The sequence below is a fragment of the Chiloscyllium punctatum genome, chromosome 36 (genome assembly GCF_047496795.1).
Source record: "Chiloscyllium punctatum isolate Juve2018m chromosome 36, sChiPun1.3, whole genome shotgun sequence".
Lineage (NCBI taxonomy): Eukaryota > Metazoa > Chordata > Chondrichthyes > Orectolobiformes > Hemiscylliidae > Chiloscyllium > Chiloscyllium punctatum.
In genome coordinates, this window is record NC_092774.1 from 73200018 (window position 1) to 73213570 (window position 13553).

General features: G+C 45.6%; 1 protein-coding gene and 1 long non-coding RNA gene across 7 annotated transcripts in view; both read left to right on the forward strand.

The window, feature by feature from the left end:
• Positions 1-407: 407 nt before the first annotated feature.
• Positions 408-5669, forward strand: LOC140460692 (uncharacterized). The gene is made up of 2 exons (XR_011954289.1): positions 408-532; positions 4032-5669. It is a non-coding gene; the product is annotated as an uncharacterized lncRNA (long non-coding RNA).
• A 2230-nt stretch (positions 5670-7899) lies between these two features.
• Positions 7900-13553, forward strand: part of LOC140460666 (uncharacterized) — a 34576-nt gene continuing 28922 nt past the window's right edge. For 2 of the 6 annotated variants that reach the window (XM_072555287.1, XM_072555290.1), the window contains exons 1-2: positions 7929-8194; positions 11975-12160. The gene's annotated coding sequence lies outside the window, so the exon portion shown is untranslated. Of the gene's footprint in view, positions 8195-11974; positions 12161-13553 lie in introns of all 6 variants that reach the window. The other 4 variants (XM_072555288.1, XR_011954269.1, XR_011954268.1 and 1 more) reach the window with 4 other exon arrangements.

The following is a 13553-nucleotide window of genomic DNA, read 5'->3' on the forward strand; positions in this document are numbered from 1 at the left end:
GGTGGGCCAATAGGCTGCGGAGTAGCAGAGGGAGTTTAATTGAGAGAAATGTGATGTTTTGCATTTTGCCAAAACTGGAAAAGACATACAAAAGTTGAGCAGCCAGACAAAATGCAAAAGCAATAACATGTCGAGCCACAGGGAGAGAAAAAAACTTGTGGCTCCAACCTTTTTTCCTCCTATTGGCATTTGGACACTCAATCTGTCAGGAACACGAGCATCCCCATTGAGCATACTATGTATGTTTCCCGGTGTCAGCAACGCAGTGCGCATGTCTGCCGGAGTCAGCAAAACACTGGGCATGCTCATCGCTGTCCGCAAAAAAGACGCGAGACCTTCTTTTGACGAACCAATAGAGAACCCTGGAGGACCGGAAGGAGATTGGCCCTGCTGCCAATCAGAGCCACCCCATTGTCTGAATGTGGAGGTTTCACCATGACCTTCTGAAGCTGCTCCTCCTGCTCTCCTCTCATTCTCTGAATGAAGATTGTGCTTCACCCAGACTGCAAATTCCTTCCTCTGTCTAAGACCTGTGAGTACGGCAGTCTATTTTCTCGCCCCCTGTTCCATTTCTTTTTAATTCTGGGGTTCAATTGTTGATTTGCAGGAACTCAGAGGAAAAGGAGTGAATCCTAGAAGGTACAGACTCTGGAAACGTTGGTCCAGGTCTGTGACGCAATGAGCAAAGTAGACGGGCAGGTGGCTGGAAGAACACAGCAAGCCAGGTAGCATCAGGAGGAGGAGAAGTCGACGTTTCGGTTTCTTCATGACAGGGGTGTGGGTGTGGGTAGAGGTGCAGATAAAGGGTGTGCTGGGGGCAGGGTGGTGAAGTGGGGATAGGTGAAGACAGGTAGAGGGTACGACCTGATTGGTCAATGGAGGAATGAATCTGGTTGGTGGCAGGGAGGAGGGTGGGGCTTGGAATGGAGTCAAGGGATGGGAAGGGAAGGGCGATTTTGTTTTGAAATTGGAGCACTCAGTGTTGAGTCCTCTGGGCTGTAGGCTGTCCTGGTGGAAGATGAGGTGTTGTCCCTCCAATTTGCGGTTTGGTTTGTTGTGGCAATGGAAGGCCTATGATGGTCATGTCAGAAAGGGAGTGGAAAGGCGAATTAAAATGGATGGTGACTGGGAGGTCTGGTTGGCCTCTGTGGACTCAGCTGCGATGCTCAGCGAACCATTCCCTAAGTTTAAGCTCTGTCTCCCTGATGTAGAGAAGACCACAATTTGCAAACAGGTGGCAAATGCAGAACTACAGTGTGAAGTTATATCTTTTGATGTGATGAAAAAGCAGAATGGAGGTGTATTGTTTAAATGGTGGTATATTGGAGTGTGCAGATGCTGGAGATCAGAGTCAAAAATGTATTGGAATAGCACAGCAGGTTAGGCAGCATCCAAGGAGCAGGAGAGTCGATGGTTCGGGCAGGAGCCCTTCATCAAGAATGATGTGTGGATGTACAAAGAGGCTTCAGCGTCCCTTGGAACCAGTCAATACCAGTTGTCAGATCGGTGCAGCAAGCAATCAGCAAGGCAAGTGGTATCTTTAGCAAGAGAAATTGAGCTCAGAAGTGGGGATGTCTTCCTGCAGTTATGGAGACATTGAATATATTCAAGGCTGACTTCATCTAATTTTTGAACAACAAAGAAGTGGATGTTTATGGGGAAAGGCAAGAAAATGGTTTTAAGATCAGTACAGAACTGTTACAGAGTCATACAGCACAAAAACAGTCGGACTAGTCCATGCTGACTATATTCACGCAAACTAAACTAGTCTCACCTGCCAGTGTTTGGCACATATCCCTCCAAACCTTTCCTATATATGTACTTACCCAAATGTCTTTTAAATGTTGTTACTGTACCTGTATCCACCACTTCCTCTGGATCTTCATTCCACACACAAACCATTCTGTGTAAACAAAAAGAAAGTGCCCCTCATGCCTTTTTAAAATCCTTCTCCTCTCACCTTCAAATTTGCTGCGTAATCTTGAAACCCCCACCCTCTGGAAAGGATATCCAGCGGTCATCTCATCTATACCACTCATGATTTTATAAACCTCTGTAAGATCACCTCTCAACCTATGCTCCAGTGAAAACTTCCCAGCCTATCCACCTAGATGTTAGTAGATTCATGTCGAGTTATGATCTGTTGAATGCTGGTGCAGGCTTCAAAGGCCCAATGGCTAACTCTTGCTCCCAATTCTCACAGTCTGTGTCCAGGATGGCAAGAGACCATAAGACATAGGAGCAGAGTTAGGTCATTCAGCCCATCGGGTCTGCTCTGCCATTCAATCATGGCTGATAGGTTTCTCAACTCCATTCTCCCACTTTGTCTCTGTAACCCTCAATCTCCTTGATACTCTAGAACCTATCTATCTCATGAGGTCTTCAATATCCTCAATGACCTGTTCTCCACAGCCTTCTGTGGCAGTGAATTCCGTAGATTCACGACTGTCTGGCTGAAGACGTTTCTCCTTCTCTCTGTTCTTAAAGGTCTTCCCTTTACTCCTAAGGCTGTGCCCACTGGTTGGAGAGACTAGAACTAATGGAAACATCTTCCCAACGTCCACTCTGTCCAAGCTGATCAGGATTCTGAATGTTTCAATTGGGAACCCCCCTGAGTGTGGCCCTGTTAATCAGCATGAACCACACCCTTCAGGATGAGATACAGCAGGGATTAGGTTGAACAAAGTGAGAATGGAGGGAGTGTGTGGGGGATAGAGATTTTCAGCTTCAAAGGAATAAGAGAGGAAAGAGAGTTCACTATAAATTAGATTTGATCAGGTGGGCTGATGGGCCAAGGAGTGGCAGATGGTCTTTAATTTAAAGAAGTGTGTGGTTTGCATTTTGGTCAAGCATACCAGGCAGGACTGACACAGTTAAGGGGAGAGTTGCAGAACAAAGAGGCCTCAGAGTGTGGGTTCATAGTTCCTTGAAAGTGGAGTCTCAGGTAGACAGGACAGTGAAGAAGGAATTTGGTATGTTTTCCTTCATTGGCCAGAGCATTGAGTATAGGAGTTGGGAGGTAATGTGGTGACTGTACAGGACATTGGTTAGGCCACATTTGGAAGACTGCGTTCATTTCTGGTTTCCCTGTTATAGGAAAGATATTGTGAAACTTTGAGTGGGATCGGAAAAGATTTACAAGACTGTTGCCAGAGTTGGAGGGTTTGAGATACAAGAAGAAGCTGAATAAGCTGTGGATATTTTCCCTGAAGCATTGGAGGTTGAGGGGTTACCTTATAGACGTTCATAAGGGGCGTGGATAGGATGAATACCCAAGGTCTTTTCCCCAGGGTAGGGGAGTCCAAAACTAGAAGGTATAAATTTGAGGTGAGAGGGGAATTTTAAAAGGCACCTGCATGGGTACATAAATATGAAGGGTTTAGAGGGATATGGACCACATGCAGGCAAATTGGACTAGATTAATTTAGGATATCTGTTTGGCACAGATGAGTTGAATCGAAGGCTCTGTTTCTGTGCTGTATGACTCTAATTGTCAGTGGTGAAAGCAAAAGGGTCGTTGTGAGGGCTGGCCCTTCATAGCAGCTTTCAAGGATGTTTTGCCCTTACTGGGAATAGAAGAATTTGACTGAAGTGTGTCGGTGTTAATGCCTTGATGTCTCATTTTGTTCCCACCTTTCTGGGGATGTTAACCATTTCATGTCTGGTTGTTCGTCAAGAAGCTGAATTGCAGGTTCACCCTGAATTGACACACTTTTTTTTTGCTTTCCAAAATCAGACTTGCTCACTGTCAGCAGGAGCCCAATGTTGTGAATGATATTAACTTTCAGGTGAAGTTACCCAAAATTCAGAGAGGTGTCAGTCTTGATGTTTTTGCTTTTCTGCCCCTGTAAGATCCTGAATCAGCACCTTCAGGAGGATTAGTTAAAGCAGAGGGGGAGAGAGAGAGTGGGATGGTGTTTTCAATTTTATGGAATAACAAAAAAAAAGAATATTCTGCAGAAAGTAGAATTGCTTGTTCTGAATTTCTACCCTGCAATTGCCGTGATGACTTTTGTAATCTCTTTTTGCAGAGTATTTGAAGATCTGAAGACAGAAGTTTCAAAATCAACAGATGAAGGCCTTCTGCCCAAAACATTGACTCTCCTGCTCCTCGGATGCTGCCTGACGTTTTGTGCTTTTCCAGTGCCGCACTTTTCAACACTGACTCTCCAGCGTCTGCAGTCCTCACTTTGACGTCAATGTCTGACAGTCACTCAATCCATCAGGACTGCAACAATTTTCAACCATGATTCTGTGAGAAGGAGCAAAGCTTTTTGGTTCCTGTTTCGGTACATTTTCAGCATCAGTGGGATTGGATGAGAGACCCTACTGGTGTAGCGCACTGAATGTGGAGCGTGTAACAGCGATACAGTCTGGAAAGAGGAATTCACGGCAGAGAGGGACTGTACACGCATTTGTGTGCAGCGCAAGCTTCGGCCATGGAGAACCCAGAGGAATCCCGCCCTTTGGAGAAACCATGGAAGTGTGGCAACCGTGGAAAAGGCTTTCATGTCCCATCTGTCCTGGAGTCTCATTGGCGCAGCCACACTGGGGAGAGGCCGTTCTCCTGCCCCATCCCCGGGAAGGCCTTCAGCAATTCCTCCACCCTGCTGAAGCACTGACGGGTCCACACGGGGCAGCTTAAAGGCCTCTCCCCCGTGTGGACCTGCCAGTGCTTCAGGGTGGAGGAAATGGTGAAGGCCTTCCTGCACTCGGGACAGCTGAAAGGCCTCTCCCCCAAGTGTGGGAAGGCCTTCAGCAATTCCTCCCCGCTGAAGCACCAGCGGGTCCACACTGGGAAGAGGCCCTTCAAATGCTCCGAGTGCAGGGACACCTTCAGCGATTCTTCCAACCTGCTGAAGCATCAGCGGGCCCACACGGGGGCGAGGCCGTTTTTGTGTCCTGTCTGTGGGAAGGCCTTCAGCAATTCCTCCTCCCTGCTGAAGCACCGGCGGGTCCACACTGGGAAGAGGCCCTTCAGCTCCCCGAGTGCTGGAAGGCCTTCAACAATTCCTCCAACCTGCTGACCCACTGACGGGTCCACACTGGGGGGAGGCTGTTCTCCTGCCCCGAGTGCTGGAAGGCCTTCAGCGATTCCTCCGCCCTGCTGAAGTACCGGTATGTCCACACGGGGAAGTGGCCCTTCAAATGCCTAGAGTGTGAGAACGCCTTCAGCGATTCCTACACCCTGCTGAAGCACCAGCGGGTGCACATAGGGGAAAGGCCTTTCAGTTGCCCTGTGTGCGGGAAGGCCTTCAGCAATTCTTCCAATCTGCTGAGGCATTGGCAGGTCCACACTAGGGAGAGGCCATTCTCTTGCCCTGAGTGTGGGAACGCATTCAGCAATTCCTCCACCCTGCTGAAGCACCAGCGGGTTTACACTGGGGAAAGGCCAATCACCCACTCTCAGTGCAGGAAGGGCTTCACCCACTCCTCCCACCTATAGAGCCACCAGCGAGTTCATATGCCATCGCAGGGGGATTGAAGGAATGATGGCTGAGTGCCATTATTGACTGGACCAATCGTAAAGGAAGTGGGGTGGCGTGGAGGGGAGTGTGTGCGCTTTGACCTTGAGCTGTTTAAAAAGCAGCTACTTTTTCTCCAACTTTTTGTTGGGGAGATCTGAAGCTGTAACAAAGTTAGGTCACAATAAAGGCTACCTGAACTTACGGCTGGGCTCAGACTCTGAATGAAAGCTTTGAGCTCCAAGAGGTTTTTGTTTGAAAGCTGCTCATTTCTTTCCAATGTCGTGTATCAGGTGGAGCAGTGAATGAGTAGCTGGTATCATTAGAAATTGCAAATTTTTCAGGAGCGCAGAGTGCATTATTTCATCAAGATGACTTAAGATTTCATTTTAAAAAAAGTGACAGCTCAGAAAATGCGTGAAAGGTGTGGGGTTTGAGTCTGTCAGTATCCCAATCTTGAATTAGACTGGTTCTATTTCCAAAGTAGGAACCTTATAAAATATTACATGGATTGGCTGCCTACAGATTGTGCACATTTTGAAAGTATCTGCAAATGTAATTCTGCCAATACAAATTCACCCCATAGAGTTATGTGTGTGTGTGTGCATGAGAGTATGCGTAAGAGTGTTTGCATGCTTGGTAAATTGTGAGTATGATGGAATATAAGCCTGTGAGAGTGTTGGGGGGGTTGTATGTGTATGTGTGAGAGAGAGGTATGAATAAAAGAGAGGGGTTGCGTTTTGCTAAAACAAGGAAGTGCAAGAATTAATGATAGGACCTTGGGTTGTATTGCAAAACAGTGAGAAGTTCAGGTATATAATTCTTTGAAAGTTGCATCACTGGTAGACATGGCGGATAAGAAGTCATTTAGCACCATTGCCTTCACTGTTCACACCATTGAGGAGAGGAGATGGGACATCATGTTGAGGTTGTGCAGGATGTTGGTGAGGACACTTTCCAGGTCCGGAGTGCATTTCTGGTGGCCCTGTAATAGGAAGAATTCTATTAAGAGGGTTCAGTAAAGATCTACCAGGATGTTCCCAGGACTGGAAGGTTTGAGCTATAAGGAGCAGCTGGGATTTTTTTCATTGGAGCACAGGAGGATGAGGGATGACCTTATTGTGATTTATAAAATCATGAGGAGCGGAGGTAAGGTGAACAGCAAAGGGGGAGCTCAAAACTAGGGGCATTTTTTTTCAAGATGAGAGGAGAGAGATTTAAAAGGAACCTGAGGGGTAATATTTTGACAGAGGGTGGTTTGCATGTGGAATGAACTTGCGGAGGAAGTGGTAGATGCAGGGACAGTTACAACGTTTAAATGATATTTGGATGGGTACATGAATAAAAAGGTTTAAGAGGGATGAAGGCAAATTACTGCGGATGCTGGAATCTGAAACCAAAAGAGAAAATGCTGGAAAATCTCAGCAGGTCTGGCAGCATCTGTAAGGAGAGAAAAGAGCTGACGTTTCGAGTCTAACTGACCCTTTGTCAAAGGTTTAAGAGGGATATGGGCCAATTGCAGGCAACTGGGACTAGTTTCGTTTGGGAATCCTGGTCGGCATGGATGAGTTGGACGAAGGGTCTGTTTCTGTGCTATATGTCTCTGAACCAAAGAAGTGATCTTACTGAAACCAATAGAATTCTGAAAGGGGCTTGACAGGATAGATGTAGATAAAATGCTCTATTGTGGAGGGAGTGATAGAATCCCGACAATTGGAAGCAGGCCATTCAACCCATCTATTCCACACTGGCTCCCTGAAGAGCATCCCACCCATACCCACCCCGTATCTCTATATTTGCCATGGCCAGTCCACCCGAAACTGCACATCCCTGGGCACTATGGACAATATAGTACAACCAATCCACCCTAACCGACACCCTTATCTATAAATTACCTTCTCGAGAATGTAATTTAAACGCAGAGCTTTTCTAAGAAAAATGTCAGTCTGACAACATTGGGACACAGACAGAATTCACACCTATTGTCTAAGGGATATTTCTGCTTATAAATAGGGCAACGTCTCCTCGAAATATAGATTTCATTTAGATATGACTGCGTCACTGTACATATTAAGACATTTCTTTTAATGTGCACGCATCCGTTTGAAATATAATCTTGTCCATTTAAATCTCTTTATTTGCAGAAATAGCCCATTAAAATGTCCATGTCCTTTAAAATGCAGATTTCCCCCTTTAGATATGACGCCGTTCCGTTAGATGTCGGAATATCTGTTTAAATTGAGCCGTGAGCTTTCCCAATGTAGACAGGGCTCCTCGAAACGTGGCAGTGTCCCCCCTGCAGCTGCAGAGCGAGACAGGAGAGTTTGTTTTTGTGAATGAGCAGTTGTAGCGCGAGGTGGCTGTTACTTGGTGACGGTGAGGCTTCCCCCGGCCCCGCCCATCCCCCTGAGCTGACGTCACGCGGGGGTGAAGCCGGTTGGGAGGAGAAGTCGCTCGAGCGGCGGCCGTTAGGAAAATGGCGCCGTGCGGCCCCGGGGCAGACACCCGTCACTGGGCACCGCCGCCTTCCTGGCGCAGCTGCTGTGTCACGGCCACACCGCCCGGCTGTACAGCAGGTAGGAGCCGGTGACCATTCTGGAGGTGGATGGGGTTAAGGGCCTGTTTGGGAACCCGTCGGCCGCCTGGGTGGTGGAGTTCTACTGGTCGTGGGGCGGCCCCTGTGTCAACTCTGGGGCCACCTGGAAGGTACTGGGCCCGGGAGGTGAAAGGTGAGGCAGGTTGTGGGGGGGGGACGGAGGGGAAGGAATGTGGGGCCTGACCTGTCATAGTCACATTTTACACTCACTTTACATCTGCTTTTACTGGGGCTTGTGCTTCTTGTGATTTTTACCCTCACTTTTTTATTAATCCTTGTGCTTTTTACCCTCTCTGTTACTTGTGCAATTCCTTAGACCAGTGTGTAAATACTAGTGAAGGAGATTATGCACCAGCATATGTTCCTCAGTCATTGAAGGGATAGGACCTGTGGAGAATGGTTAGTAAAGCATGTGGTGAGCTAAGCCTTGTTAACATGGATATAGTTTGTTGTTTGTCAAATTATACTTTTTATTATTTAGAGTCGTCAGAGATGTACAGCACAGAAACAGACACCTTTGGTCCAACCCGTCCATGCTGACCAGATATCCTAAATTAATCTCATCCCATTTGCCAGCACTTGGCTCATATTCCTCAACCCTTCCCATTCATCTACCCATCCAGATGCCTTTTTAAGTGCTGTAATTGTACCAGCCTCCACCACTTCCTCTGGCAGCCTGTTCCATACACACACCACCCCACCCTCTGCATGGAAATGTTGCCCCTTAAGTACCTTTTATATCTTTCCGCTCTCACCCGAAACCTATGCCCTCTAGTTCTGAACTTCACCCCTACACTGGGGAAAAGTCAAAAATGTTGAGCAGCCAGACAAGATGGAAAAGCAATAAAATATTATGCCGTATGGGGAAAACAATTGTGGCTCTACCTTTTTTTTTCTCCTATTGGCATTTGGACACTTAATCTGTTAATAATACCAGCAGCGCCACTGAGCATATTGTGTGCGTTCCTGTGTCAAGAAGCACGGCACATGTTCACCAGTGTCACCAAAACATTGCACGTGTTCCTCACTGTCGGCAGAAAAAGTGTGAGACCTTCTTTTGATTGACCAAGAGTACGACACTCTCATTTCTCATCCCCTTTTCCATTTATTTTTCATTGTGAGGTTCAATTGTTGACTTGCTGCAACTGAAAGGAAAGGGAGTGAATCCAGGGAGGGGACAGACTTGGGAAAAGTTGGGCCAGGTCTGTGACTCAATTGGCAAAATAGACATGCAGGAGGCTGGAAGAACGCAGCAAGCCAGGCAGCATCAGGAGGTCAAGTCAATGTTTTGGGTGTCACCCTTGTTGAGGACTGGGGATGGGTGTAGGGATAGCTGCAGAACAAGGATGTGCTGGGGGCAGGGTGGTGAATTGGGGATAGGTGGGGACAGGTAGAGGGTACAAACTGGTTGGTCACTGGTAGGAAGGAATCTGGTTGGTGGTGGCGGGGAGGGTCTAGGAAGGAATTGAAGGGGTGGCAAGGGAGGTTATTTGAAATTGGTGAACTCCAAATTGAGTCCACCAGGCTGTAGGCTGCCCAGGTGGAAGATGTGGTGTTCCTCCAATTTGCGGTTTGGATCATTGTGGTAATAGAGGAACCCAAAGATGGTCATGTCAGAAATGGAGTGGGAAGGGGAATTAAAATGGGTGGCGACTGGGAGGTATGGTCAGCCTCTGCGGCCCCGGCTGCAGACTGTTCCCCAAGTTTATGCTCAGTTTCCCCAGTGTAGCAAAGACCACAATTGGCAAACACGTGGCCAAACTGAAGTTGGAGCTTTTGCTGTGTAAAAAAAAAAGCAGAAAGGAGGTGCATTGTTTAAATGTTGATGCACTGTTTTGGGATATGGAGAATGTGAGGACAGCAGTTGCTGGAGGTCAGAGTTGAAAAGTGTGGAAAAGCACAGCAGGTCAGACTGCATTCCAGGAGCAGGAGAGTTGACATTTCAGGCATGAACCCTTCATCAGGAATGACGTGTGGATGTACAAAGTGGCCTCAGCATCCTTCCTCACCAGTCAATGCCAGTTGTCAGGTGTAGTGAGCAATGAGTAGTGCAAGTGGTATATTAGCAAGAGGAATGGAGTTCAGAAGTGGGGATTTCTTCCTGTAGTTAAGGGGTCATTGAATATATTCAAGGCTAAGTTCATGTGATTTTTCAACAACAACGAATGTTGTTTATGGAGGGAAGGTGAGAAAATGTCTGGACATTCATTCCACACACAAACCACTCTGTTTTTAAAAAAAAAATGCTGCTCCTCAAGTCTTTTTAAAATCTTTCTCCTCTCACCTTCAAAATTTGCTGCCTAATCTTAAAAACGCCACCCAAGGGCAATGACACCTGTGATTCACCTCCTCTACTCCCCTCATGATTTTATACAACCTCTGTAGGGTTATGTCTCAACCTTCTGTGCTCCAGTGAGATAAGTCACAGTCTAACTACCAAGATGTAGGTAGATTAATACCCAGTTATGTGTTCAATGCTGGTGCAGGCTCGAGAGACCAAATGGTCTACTTCTGCTCCCAATTCTGACACTCTGTGCCCAGGACAGCAAAAGACCATCAGAAATAGGTGCAGAAATTAGGCTGTTCAGCCCAGCAGGTCTGTTCATACCACACAATCGTGGCTGATAAGTTTCTCAATCCCATTCTTTCACTTTCTCACTGTAACCCTCAATCCCCTTGATACTCAAGAACCTCAGTCTTAAATACCCTCAGTGACCTGGCCTCCATAGCTGTTGATGGTAATGAATTCCATAGATTCACCACTGTCTGGCTGAAGACGTTTCTCCGTCTCTGCATTCTAAAAGGTCTTTCCTTTACTCTAAGGCTGTGCCCTCAGCTCCTTGTCTCTCCTACCAATGGAAACATCTTCCCAATGTACACTTATCCTGGCTGGTCAGTATTTTAACCCTTCAGAATGAGGTACAGCAGGGGTTCGGTTCAGCAAAGTGAAAACAGAGGGGGAGTGTGTGGTATGGAGATTTTCAGCTTCTAGGGAATGAGAGAGCAAAGAGAGTTTGCTATAAATTAGAATTTTTGGGATGGGCAACAAGCTGAGGAGTGTCAGATAGAATTTAATTTAGAGAAATGAGGTATTGCATTTTGGTTGAGCAATCCAGGCAGGACTGACAGTTAAGGGGAGTGTTGCTGAACAAAGAGACCTTGGAGTCGCAGGTAGATAGACTAGTGAAGAAGGTGTTTGGTATGATTTCCTTTATTGGTCAGAGCATTGAATAAAGGAGTTGTGAGGTCATATTGTGGCTGAATGTTGGTTAGGGCATTTTTGGAATACTACGTTAAGTTTTGCTCCCCCTGATATAGGATAGAACTTATGAAACTTTGAAAGGGGTCGTGAGAATGTTTGTAAGGAAAACTTGTCCTTAAGCATTTAGACTAAAATGTAATGTTGAATTATAGAACACATTTTCTCCACACTAGAAAATAGACAGGCAGGGAGGGTAAGGCAATTAAGAACATTTGCCTTAACATCAGTGAATTTGTATAAACACGATATTGAGTGATCACATTCACAGCTGTTCCTTTGTGAAATGAATGTGTTTGATTCTGACCTCAAAATGAAACTCGGTATCAATTACTTCTCTCCCGAATTATTGCCCTTCATTGTTATCTGTCTAGTTCAGAACATGCAGTGCTTTTGTAAAAAAAAAATTCACCTTAAGAAAGCTTGTTTGCGACAGCACTGCCTTTGTAAAAAAAAACTTGTGTATAAAGATAGTATACAGAGTAGCCCGCCCAGGCTCTTGGAAGAAGAGCGATTGCTACTCTTCTGGGTTAATAGAATCCAGTTAGCTTGTCTTATAGGTATCAGTGTTATGTTGTAACGGTGATGGTATTAATGAAGGGGATAATTTAAAATTAAACTAAAGTGTCTGTAAGAGTTTTATTTTTATTCCAGACTTCCAAAGAGTACGATCTCCGGGAATGAACCAAGATAAGCTGACAGGTCTGAGTCCACAAGGGACTCCTTGGAATGTCTCAATTTGGCGCTGCAAGCAGGGTTCCAACAAGGGCTACATTTGAGTGAAATTGGAAAAGAGGAGTTCCATCGAAGGGTTGGACTCAAGACCAATGGGCCCATAAGGTAAAGTTGTATCTTGATTACTCTCTGTCTACATCTGTGTGGTGTTTCCCCCGTTTCACTCTCTCGGTGAAATCACGGAACCCTAAATGAAATCGTTTAAATAGGACTTAAAAATAGAAACTGTCAGGATTTTACAATGTTGAGAATGTTTTGCAGAAATCTTTAGTCTTTTTGTTCATTGTTGGGTTGTTGATTCGTGAAAGTTTTAAGGTGAGATTATCTTCTCTGTTGTATCTGTTCAACTTGGCTTGTCTTGCTTTGCTGTTTTGGCTTGTTTGTTAGTTATGGTTTTGTTCTGTTGGGTGTTCTTCGTTTATGTAATATAGAGGGTGGATGCTGCTTTTGTCATGTGTATATATAAAAAAAAAAGCTGACCAGTGATACAATTCTTGCATACTTGGTTAAGCAACTATGTGCCACATCCAGGATTTATGAGACATCTGGAATGTGAGTGCCTCATTTCTCTTAAAATGTTCATGTGTATGTACAAGAGAGCACCCATGTGAGACAGACAGAGACTCAGCACTGATTCCCTGCAGCTTGCAGAAAGTTTAATCCTGTGAGATTTGGTTTGGATGCACATTTGCTTGTTGACGAATGAATGTTTGTGTTTGTATTTTGTGGGGTTGGAGCCCTTGTTGATCAGTAGTTTTGTGAAGATTTAAAGTAGGTAGGATAACTGAGTGTGCCCCTAAATAAGATGTAAGACAAATGTCCCTTAACAGAAATAACAAGTCAGTATTATTAATTATGAGAAACAATTAAGGAGAATATCAGCTGCAGATGCTCAACAGAATAAGTATTGGTCTCTAGGACGCGCACATGATTTAACTCTATTCACTAAAATTGAACAAGGGATTTGGGAAAAAAGAGAGGGAAGTAAGCAGAAAGAAGTCTTATCAGAGTGGAAAAGGGTAGCTCGGGAAAAATCATCATGGAGACAAAACTGTATTAAAAGGGGAGTAAGTCCATTAACTGAGGAAGGATGTGAACTAAATTGGACAGAACTAAAACATAAATGTGAAGCACATGATTTAGAAGCAGAATTGGAATAGGCAAGGGAGAAAATTTAAAAAAACGCCAAGATTCAGAATCTACGTTGAAACGTCAAGGGCACCAAATAAAAAGGAAACTGGTGAATAAACAACAGACTGCAATTGCAGCTGCACAGGACGAAGCTGACAAGGACTGTTCCTTATACTCCACCCTCCCCTCTTCCAAGGACCCATTACTAAAGAATCCTGATCTGTTTATAGATGGTGGGTGGGATACTGATTTGGAGGAGGAAATATTTTATGCCTCTAATCCTGTCAGCTGACCACCTCCGATTCCCTGCCTGAACCCTCCCCTCTTACTCTGATGACGAACGTGCCAAGGCTCCTGCCCTTTCCCC